We start from the raw sequence: 10120 nt of genomic DNA, 5'->3' as shown, positions 1-10120 counted from the left end.
CATATGAATGGAGAACCCTACCATAACCATTCATAAATAACATGGAAACCCATTTGACAAGAAAAATCATGTGAATGGGTTGACATCTTGGGTAATTTCACTTTTTACTATTTGAAAATCATTTAAACAAATCTGAAGCATGATGTACTTTGAAGGCCAGAAGCTTTGATGCAGTAGATGTGAATGTAGAGCTCGACAATTGTGGTAAATGTTAATTAACAAGTGTTACATGCACAAGATTGTTTCTAGTTACTTCTAATATACTGAAATATTGTGCAAGGAATAATCCATATTCTATTGAGTTGAATATCTTCAAGATCTTCAACGAAAGATCTTCTTCTAGTAAGAGCTGGTAATCACTGCATGTTCTTGTAAAACTTAAGACTATATTTGCTGGAGAATGCCAATTTATTTCTTCAGGAAGCTAAAAGACATCAATATGTTGTTGGAGCATTCAATGTATACAATCTTGAGGTAGTTGTAGTTGTTATAGCAGCAACTGAGGCTGAAAAAAGCCCAACTATTTTGTAGGTTAGGTTATTTATGATTCTATTTTTAAATTTTTATAGGATGGTTTAGCCAAAAAATTCCAAAAGACAATTAGAAGAGAATTTAACAAAAATAGTGATTGGGATTAAGGTTATCAACATCCAGTGACCCCTATTACTCCTTTAGTACCAAGTAAATCTATAAAAATGCTTAGATTTCTATCTCTTCTGTGACTACACTTCCATTGAACTCCGCACTACATGACTTGTTTTCTTCTTGAGCTTTTATATCATTCAATCCACAATAAAAGGACACCCAAGGCGATGTCTATTTGTTATTATAATAATCAAAACTAATGACAATTTTACTTTCTTAATAACATAATTGTACTAGGTAGCCTTTTTGTAATGATGTGTTTCTTTTGGTCTCTGCTGATTTGATTTATTCTTCTTGTATTCACAGATCCATCCAAGTGCCCTAAAGCATGGGGGAGTACCTTTGGTTGCATGTTGTATCTCTGCTGTAGAGCATGTTGTTGTATGTATCCAGAGAGCTTTTCATGTTGTGTACATCAAAATATCATTGTAAAAAAAATTAAGCTATTTTTGAATGTTGGAATTACTTGTTTTATGAAGCAAATAGGTTCTTATGAATATTACAAGTGATATTAGAAAGGAAAATATGCATGGAACAAAAGGAAATGTCCTTGTAGAGTCACATAAAATAAAATGGTAGTGTAATGTATGTATATGACTTATACTGAGAAAAAAATATTATCAAAATATTTTGAAGTGCAACAACAGAAATTCTAATATTTTTCTTCATCTTGTAGCTCTTGTGGCTACCTTGAACACCACAAACACACCTGCAGATCCTTATTTCTCTTCTTCTATCCTTCTCCTATTGGCAAGCTAATTATCTATGCTCTTCTTTGTGCAATTCCCTAGAGAAAAACATGCAAGTTTCTCCAACCTTGTTGTTGTTGATTGCAGCTTCTAATGTCATTGAAGGCTACATTTTGTATGATTAGAACCCTTATGGTGCCAATCCTTCCAAATGTGGCACCCAAGTTTTCTAAATTACACCCAATAACTTTTTATTGTTAATGGCTTTGGAAAAATGAAGATAAACATAAATCAAGTTGTGCTCATTTACAAAATCTAGAACCACTACATCAGAGAGTTGGTTCAACAAGGTTTCACTAAACTTGCAATATTGTTCTATTGAGGCAAGCATGCCGATATATTTATAAAATTCCTTGCTAGTAATCAATTTCAAACACTAAACTTTTCTTAGTGTCTTCTAAATGTTGATTATGTAGAATCACTAACATATCAATGGACGCTCTTCTTTTTGAGGTTCTTCTTGTTCATGAATTCTATCAAAAAATTCACATGCCTTGTTAGCCATCCTTTTTGGCTTAGTCTGTATTCAGTATTCCTTTATAAGATCAAGTTCAATTTAGTTCATGCATGTTTTAGATATATGTGGGTCATATCAGTGAACTTAAGATTTCTATTTTCATGTAGATACTATTACATTAAAAGGACAAAGCAATCTAGTTGGGAGAAGCCTTTAGAATTGATGACACCAATTGAGGTGAGACATCCAAGATTTCTTACCTTTTGTTTATATCAAATGCATATATATGTTGTTACCATAGAATGGTTTATTAACTTATGTATTGTTGAATATCCTTGGAATGTATAAAATCTTAATCATCCCTCACATGGTAGATAAAATGTGGACTAGTTGATTAAACTTGTTTCATATAGATTACGTTTTTCTTTCCATGGCCTACCACTCTTTTTTTGACATCTTATGGCAAGATCGAAGATCAATAAATAGGTATGTATGTCTACTTCTAAGGTGGGATGTTTTCCTTTTTGTCTTATGAAATTGTACCATTAGTTTTATGAGGGAATTTTCCTTTTGCACCAAATAAAAAATGTTGAATGTTGCCTATTTGAGAACATCAATTCAAATACATAATATCTTATAGATGATGTCACTAATAGATCTTGAGATGTTTCAATTGCCTAATTTTTCAACAAGCTTACCTTTATGTATGTTGGCAGGTTAAGCTATGGGGTTAATTAATGTTATAGTTTGGCTCGGCATCTCAATGTTGTAGGATTAAAATTTCCTTTCTTGGAGATTTAGGTTTATAGAATATTAATGTAGTCTCTTTCACAGTAGCCATGAAATGGATCATTGATTATTCTGGTAGCTGATAAATTTGAAATTAAACTAGAGGGTAGTGCTGATCTTTTTTATAATACTGAAACAAGTACAAGTATATGGTGATAATTTGATATTCTTTGCCCATCTAAAGAGATAGAATTGGAAATTGGTCTTTACTATAATACACAATACACGGTGACACCAAAATACTATCATGAATCATGTGTCTCATTTGCATAGCCTCAGGGTACAATTATGGACTTGAACCATAATGTCCATTAAAGGTTTTAAATTTAGTTATTTTCAGAGTATCTTGATTTCTAGTTAAACACGCTAACCAGTATTGTCTTTGACATTTATCATGTTTTTGGAAATTGAGAACATATTCTCAATGTGAAATATAATACCTCTCTATTTCATTAGCTACATTGATGAACAAATGATGTAGTCAAGGATATTGTACCAAATTAATGGTAGCCTTATCCTTGCATCCTACATCCATATTTAATACACATAGCCCTGATGTACTATAAAGATGAAAAATAGTGAAATACCATAGTTATATGTCAAATTTAAATATGTAGAAACAATGAGCAGCAATGATATAGATTAAAAAATGTTGAGATAATGGGTGTTGCACACATTGCATAATATTGTTATTTTATTATTTTATTTTATTATGTAATGTTGTACCTAGATGGACGTGCAACATGTAAAGATTCCCATGGAATATTCTTGATGAGTTTTTTTGTAACATTGTGATAATATTTCATGTAATTATTTAATATTGGGGAAAAAGAATTAAATGCCCAATAATAAATGTGGGGTCAGTGGGTTAGGTAGCACATGGTTTTAGCACATGGTTTATGTAATACCACTTAGTGGTTTTGTGAGACTTGCTACTATATAAGCAGCCACAAGGGTAGTTGTTGTATACAAAGAGAGAGTGACAAGGAGAAGACAAAAGGAAAGAGTCGAGTGGGACAAGGCTTGACAGGTTAGCCAAGGGAGCATTTGTGAAGGTTGGAAGCATGGCATGGGATGTGTGGATTCATGCTTGTTCACATAGTTTGCTCGGTTGTGGCTATGGCCATGAAGGCTTCCATGGTTGTATGGCAATGGTATTTTTTTGCTGAATAATACATGGTGATGGATGCTTTTGGAAGCTGGGTTTTTTCCCTCAATGAGGGTTTCCCAGGGTATATCTTGTGTCACAATTTTGTGGGTATGTTGTCTATTCTCTTGCATGTGGATTTCAATTTTGTGTTTATTTCAGATCTATTATGGGTTATGTGGAAACGGTTATATTCTTTATTGCCAAGTTTCCTTACAAGTGGTATCAGAGCTATGGTTTTATTATTGTAACCCTAGATTGAATCCATGGGAATGCATGAGAGGATATAAGAGAAAGGGTAAGATATATGAATGATTTATTAAGGGTCTGAGGGTTTTGGATTTGCTGTTATGATGGGATGTTAAAATATTTGGGCATGTGAAATTGTTGGAGAAAATAATTTTTTTTCCGGATGTTTCATTTAAATGAGGGTTTTGGGGGGTAGCTTGCAGAAATGACCTCCTGGGTAAAAACAGACCTCACCATTGGATTCGGGTCGACATTTCTATAAATTTTGATGTATAATATGCCCTAGTTTGGCCATGTTCAGAGGAAATGAAAGAGTTTTTTGGTTTTAGCCCATGATGGCCGTCAAATTTAATCCCGTCGAAATTTTCGTCACTGAAAAAATAAAAATGAAAAATCGTACTGAAAATGGTAAAAAGACTGTCTTAGTAAAATGGTCATAACTTTCTCTCAAAATATCGGATTTCAGAGTTCTTATAGGCGTTGAAAAGCTAATTCAGAGCACTACAAGATGGTATAGGTTTGGTTCTATAATTTTAAAATTTTTTCAGGCTTTAAGAGCCCTAAAGTCAGATGTTCTTTATTTTGAGCATGGATTAGGGCATAACTTGGGCATACGGAGTCAAATTTTGGACTTCAAGTAGTCAACGAAAAGCTCTTGGAGAGCTCTACACATTGGTTCAGATTTGGTGCAAGTTTTGCATGATTTATTTATTGATATATTGATCTAAATAGTTTATAGGTATACTTTGACTATGGTAACATTGTGAGTTTATGGCATTGGAGATTTAAGATTTGATGTCATTGTATACTTAGTTCATATTTCAGATTGGTCTCATGATGATATGGTTATCAGTGTTTGGATTTGGATATGCATGATGACTTGTTGGGTCTACAAGTTGTGCAGTGTTGTAAGCGGTCTATACTTACAGGTTGCATTTATAGCTTGGTTATGGGCTGTCTTTGCCCATTGATCTTTCATTATTGATGCATATTCAGATTGGTGGCTTGGATTTGGGTTGTCTATGCCCTAAGTCACATGATTCACTATTTTCTTCATGTAGAAGGGATGAGATGTTGTTACCAGGTACAGTCATGGTGGAGGATTGTGGTTGACTATGCTGACAGGTTGGACACTTTGAGAGATAGATGCTCGGTTCATGGATGTGATCATGGTGCCATGGATTTTGACATGACATGATTGGATATACAGGTACATTCTTGATGTTCATTAGCTTGGATTTCTGATATAGTTATGGTGGTACATCTTGGTTGAGGATCATGGTTATTTGGTTTCTTTTGAGGAGCTCATGATGTGCACTTTGAGTTCTTTGATGGTTTAATGCCTTGGTTGATTCTCATGATTAGAGGATGGATTTTTTTTTTCATCATTATGTCATGGATAGCTTGGATACACGATTTAGTGGGAGCTTGTGACAGTGATGGGGTGACAGTGCAGGATTAGTTCCTGGTTTGGTTTATATCTTCTTGGTTTGGAGAGGATGGATTTTATGATGCCATAGATGACTTGGTACCACAGTTGAGTGAGAGTTGTTGGCATTGATATATTTATTGAGTGTTTGCAGATGTTGGAGGTTTGTCTTAGATCCTGTTGCTATAGAAGCGTCTTTGACATTTGCATGGTGCACTTGTTATCTTCATGGTGTTTGAAGATGGTTAGATCTTGAGGACTCATGGAGTTCTTGGTTATCTTCATGGTGTATGGAGATGGTTCTTCTTGGTGTGTGGAGATGGTTTTCTTCATGGTGTGTGGAGATGATTTTCTTCATGGTGTGTGGAGATGGTTTCATCTTGAGGGCTCACAGGGTTCTTGGTAAAGGTGAGGTTTATGCTTTTATTTGGCATGTTATCCTTGGTATGAGGATGGTTTCATTATTATGTCATGGTATACTCTTGATACGCATTTAGATTTGTGACATGTTATAGTATGTTCATGTGGAGCATGTTATCTCTTTAGTTGAGATGGTAAGATCATGTTGTCATGTTTATGTTCCTGAGGCCATGGTTGGAACTTTGACATTGATCTTGGTTTAGTTTCTTGGTATTGAGTACATTGATCATAAGCTGGATACTTCATGATATTGCTATGTTGCATTTGGAGTTGGCATGGATTGATTGGTTACAGGTGCTCATGGATACTTAGAGACGGTGGTGACGCTGATTTATCTTGGATTAGAGAAGTATGTCTTGGGACAATTGATGGTTTTAGCAGGAAGTCTGAGGGGTAGTCACCTGATATGGACTTGAGAGGAGATTGTTCTTAGATGAGTCTTGGTTGGAGACTTGGGTATCTTGATGAGCATTCTCATTCTCCACTCTTGGTCTACTCGGCAATTTGCTACTTGAGAGGTATAGCCCATTGTTTCTCTCAGTTGCATTATATTTATGCTTGTCTTTCATGGATATGGATCTTGAACTATGGTACATGAGTTAGTTTTGGAAGGTTCATTTGAGAGATGGTTTAGCATTGGTTATCTCAATGTGCATATGTTGTTATGCTGGTTGAGTTTGGGAGATGGTTTTATATTGGGCATATTCCTTGGATTAGGAATGGTTATTCCTTGGTTTAGGAATGGTTTTATTGAGTTTGATCTTCTTATGAGAGGCTTACATCCATGATGAGTTATATGGTATGGTTTGGGTGTTGTTGAGGCTTCTTGTTGGGGTTTTATGGAGGAGATCATACTTGCACAGTTTACATCTAGAGGTGTGTGTAGAAGGACATGATACAGGTTATGATTTGCATGGTTTCTCTGGTCTTGGTTATCTTCCTAGATGTTTAGTTTTGCTTACATTGGATTTGAGATTGGTTGGAGATTGTGATCACTGGTTTGTGCTCATGCATGTCATGTGAGAGATGACATGGTTATTTCTTTATCTCTTTTCCTTTGTTGGTTGTGGTGAACTTGGGAGAGCATTGGAGACTTGTTATGAGAGTTGTTCTTGCAGGATATCAGTTTATGTATTGTGGATGTCCTTGATACTACATGGATTCACTTCTTTGAGATGTGTTGAGTGGATTGGTTATATATTTGACATTATCTTTTGCAGTGGGAGCTTCTTGGTATATATGTGGCAGGTATTGCTCTTGAGGCTTGTGATTGCAGGTTATAGATTGGATATGTCAGTGATATGAGATTCACTTGTTATACCTTTGAGGTATGGATAGTTGGATGGGTTTGGCACTTGCTGTGGGTGCTATTTCATCTATTGATATTTTGACAACTACGGATACATGTGATTACGTTTGGATTAGGTTATTTATGCTTGGAATTTTAGTTGGTACAAGATTTTATGATCTTCTAATGCAACAGGTTGGGTGGTTTTCTCTTTGGATGGATTCTATGTATGTCCAGTGGGAGTGGCATAATAGGAGGTGAGATCATTCATGTTCGAGATGCTGGATACTTTGATTTTGTTGCGGGTACCAGGATGGAGCACTCGGTGTATTTTGATCCATGATGGTGGATGTGCTGGGAGGGATTGTTCCCTTGTTCATTTATGTGGCTACGGATTGACCCTATGCAATGTATACAACAAGTGGGAGATTGTTGAGATAATGGGTGTTGCACACATTGCATAATATTGTTATTTTATTATTTTATTTTATTATGTAATGTTGTACCTAGATGGACGTGCAACATGTAAAAATTCCCATGGAATATTCTTGATGAGTTGTTTTGTAACATTGTGATAATATTTCATGTAATTATTTAATATTGGGGAAAAAGAATTAAATGCCCAATATTAAATGTGGGGTCAGTGGGTTAGGTAGCACATGGTTTTAGCACATGGTTTATGTAATACCACTTAGTGGTTTTGTGGGACTTGCTACTATATAAGCAGCCACAAGGGTAGTTGTTGTATACAAAGAGAGAGTGACAAGGAGAAGACAAAAGGCAAGAGTCGAGCGGGACAAGGCTTGACAGGTTAGCCAAGGGAGCATTTGTGAAGGTTGGAAGCATGGCATGGGATGTGTGGATTCATGCTTGTTCACATAGTTTGCTCGGTTGTGGCTATGGCCATGAAGGCTTCCATGGTTGTATGGCAATGGTATTTTTTTGCTGAATAATACATGGTGATGGATGCTTTTGGAAGCTGGGTTTTTTCCCTCAATGAGGGTTTCCTAGGGTATATCTTGTGTCACAATTTTGTGGTTATGTTGTCTATTCTCTTGCATGTGGATTTCAATTTCGTGTTTATTTCAGATCTATTATGGGTTATGTGGAAATGGTTATATTCTTTATTGCCAAGTTTCCTTACAAAAAATATATTGCAGGTCATGTTAACCTTGTATGTAATCAATTGATCTATCTTTCCAAACTGCTTAGTATTTCCTTCTTGTTCAAGGGCATGGTCTACTAAAAAGAATATCATGCCTCTATTTTCCTCACCAAGAGTTGGCCCCTTCAATAGTTCACCTTTTTCATTATAAAAAACCAATTGAAATTGATTTTCTAACATTTTGTTTCTTGACTATTCACTTTTTGGGTTAACTTTACATTTTTCTCTTTTCTCGTTCAGATTAACTCTTTGTTCTATACGATGATACTTTTCCTATTAATGCTCAACATGAAATTTGATTGAAGATTCCTTTGCTAGTGTAATAATTTAATGCCTTGTGGGATATTGAAGCTTGTACCACTCACAAGGTGCTCTTGCTTCAACTAGCATTACCCCTGGATGCTCATTTATTTAATGTAGCATAATCCATTTCCAAATGTCATTAGTCATGCTAATTTAATGCTTTGTGGGATATTGAAGCTTGTATCACACACAAGGTGCTCTTGCTTCAACTAGCATTACCCTTGGATGCTCATTCGTTTAATGCAGCATAAGCCTTTTCCAAATGTCATCAATCATGCTAATTGGTGTAGACATTACCAATAAGAAGTAAAGGATATATACCAAAGGTTTTTTGGCAAATTATTTTTCTTCCTTTAAGAACTATTCTAACCTATAACCTAGGTTTTAGCTCACCTGCTTAGGTTGTGTATGATCAATTTTCTAACATCATAGTTTTTAGGTGGGGCTTTGATGGAAGATGAAAATTAGATTATTGTCTATCCTCGCCTTGGGTTATACAATATGCTGAATTCTCAATGCTTCAATAGAGTATATAATCATATCTAAAATATTTTTCCTTTTATATAAGGATTTTTAGTTTTGTACACCTGAAAGTAAAATAGAACTAGTATGCATTATGGATTTTCTTGGATTTCTGAATGTGATATTGCTACTGGGATAATATACATATCCTACAATATTAGCTTTCCATTAGACAACATTTCATAGAGGTAGTCAATAAAACAATTCAAATGCCTTACCTATGATTCCACATTTTGCATGCATGTCTACTAGGGCAGTTGCAACTTAAAAAAATATATTCTCTCAATATATCTACTTTGTGCATATCCAGCAACCATGGCTTTTGATGACCACATTACGTTCAAGCATCCTATTAAATAGTTCACATGACTTATCTATGCTTCCATTTTGCAAGCATGTCTCCCAAGGCAAATACTACTACTTCATCTACACTATCTAACAAAATCACTTATGCTTTGATGGATGCCTATAGCTTATCCCAAAGCTCTCATTCAACAGTTATGAGATGATAAATCAAGAGGAAATAGTTGAGAGCTTAGAGTGACACAATTTTTAGATGATCATATGAAATGAAATGGGCGTGCGGTAGAAAGAAACTAGAAAGACATTGTGTATAGATGAAGGCATGAAATGGATGGTTTTGGAGCACTCAGCACAAGCACTCAACATTCAATACATATCATCATTTGAGATAAAATGGGTGTGTGGGATTATATGCATAGTGAATAATAAAGGAGGGAATTGAACCCTCCCTGAGGCTCACACTTGTTGAGGTCCACTTCAACAATGTCCCTTCCTATGAAATTGATGTCTAAAACCTTTCTAATGAGATAATGTGTTATGAGCCCTTCCTCAGTGGGATGGAACGTGAATCCAGGAGGCAGTTGTGCATCACCCATATCATGATCGTAACTTAAGTTAAGAGCCTCTATTATTGAATCTCATTAGAAAGGTTTT

The sequence above is a fragment of the Cupressus sempervirens genome, chromosome 1 (assembly GCF_028749045.1).
Source record: "Cupressus sempervirens isolate cs-2001-9-10 chromosome 1, ASM2874904v1, whole genome shotgun sequence".
In the NCBI taxonomy this organism is placed as follows: Eukaryota; Viridiplantae; Streptophyta; class Pinopsida; order Cupressales; family Cupressaceae; genus Cupressus; species Cupressus sempervirens.
This window is presented reverse-complemented; position numbering follows the sequence as displayed.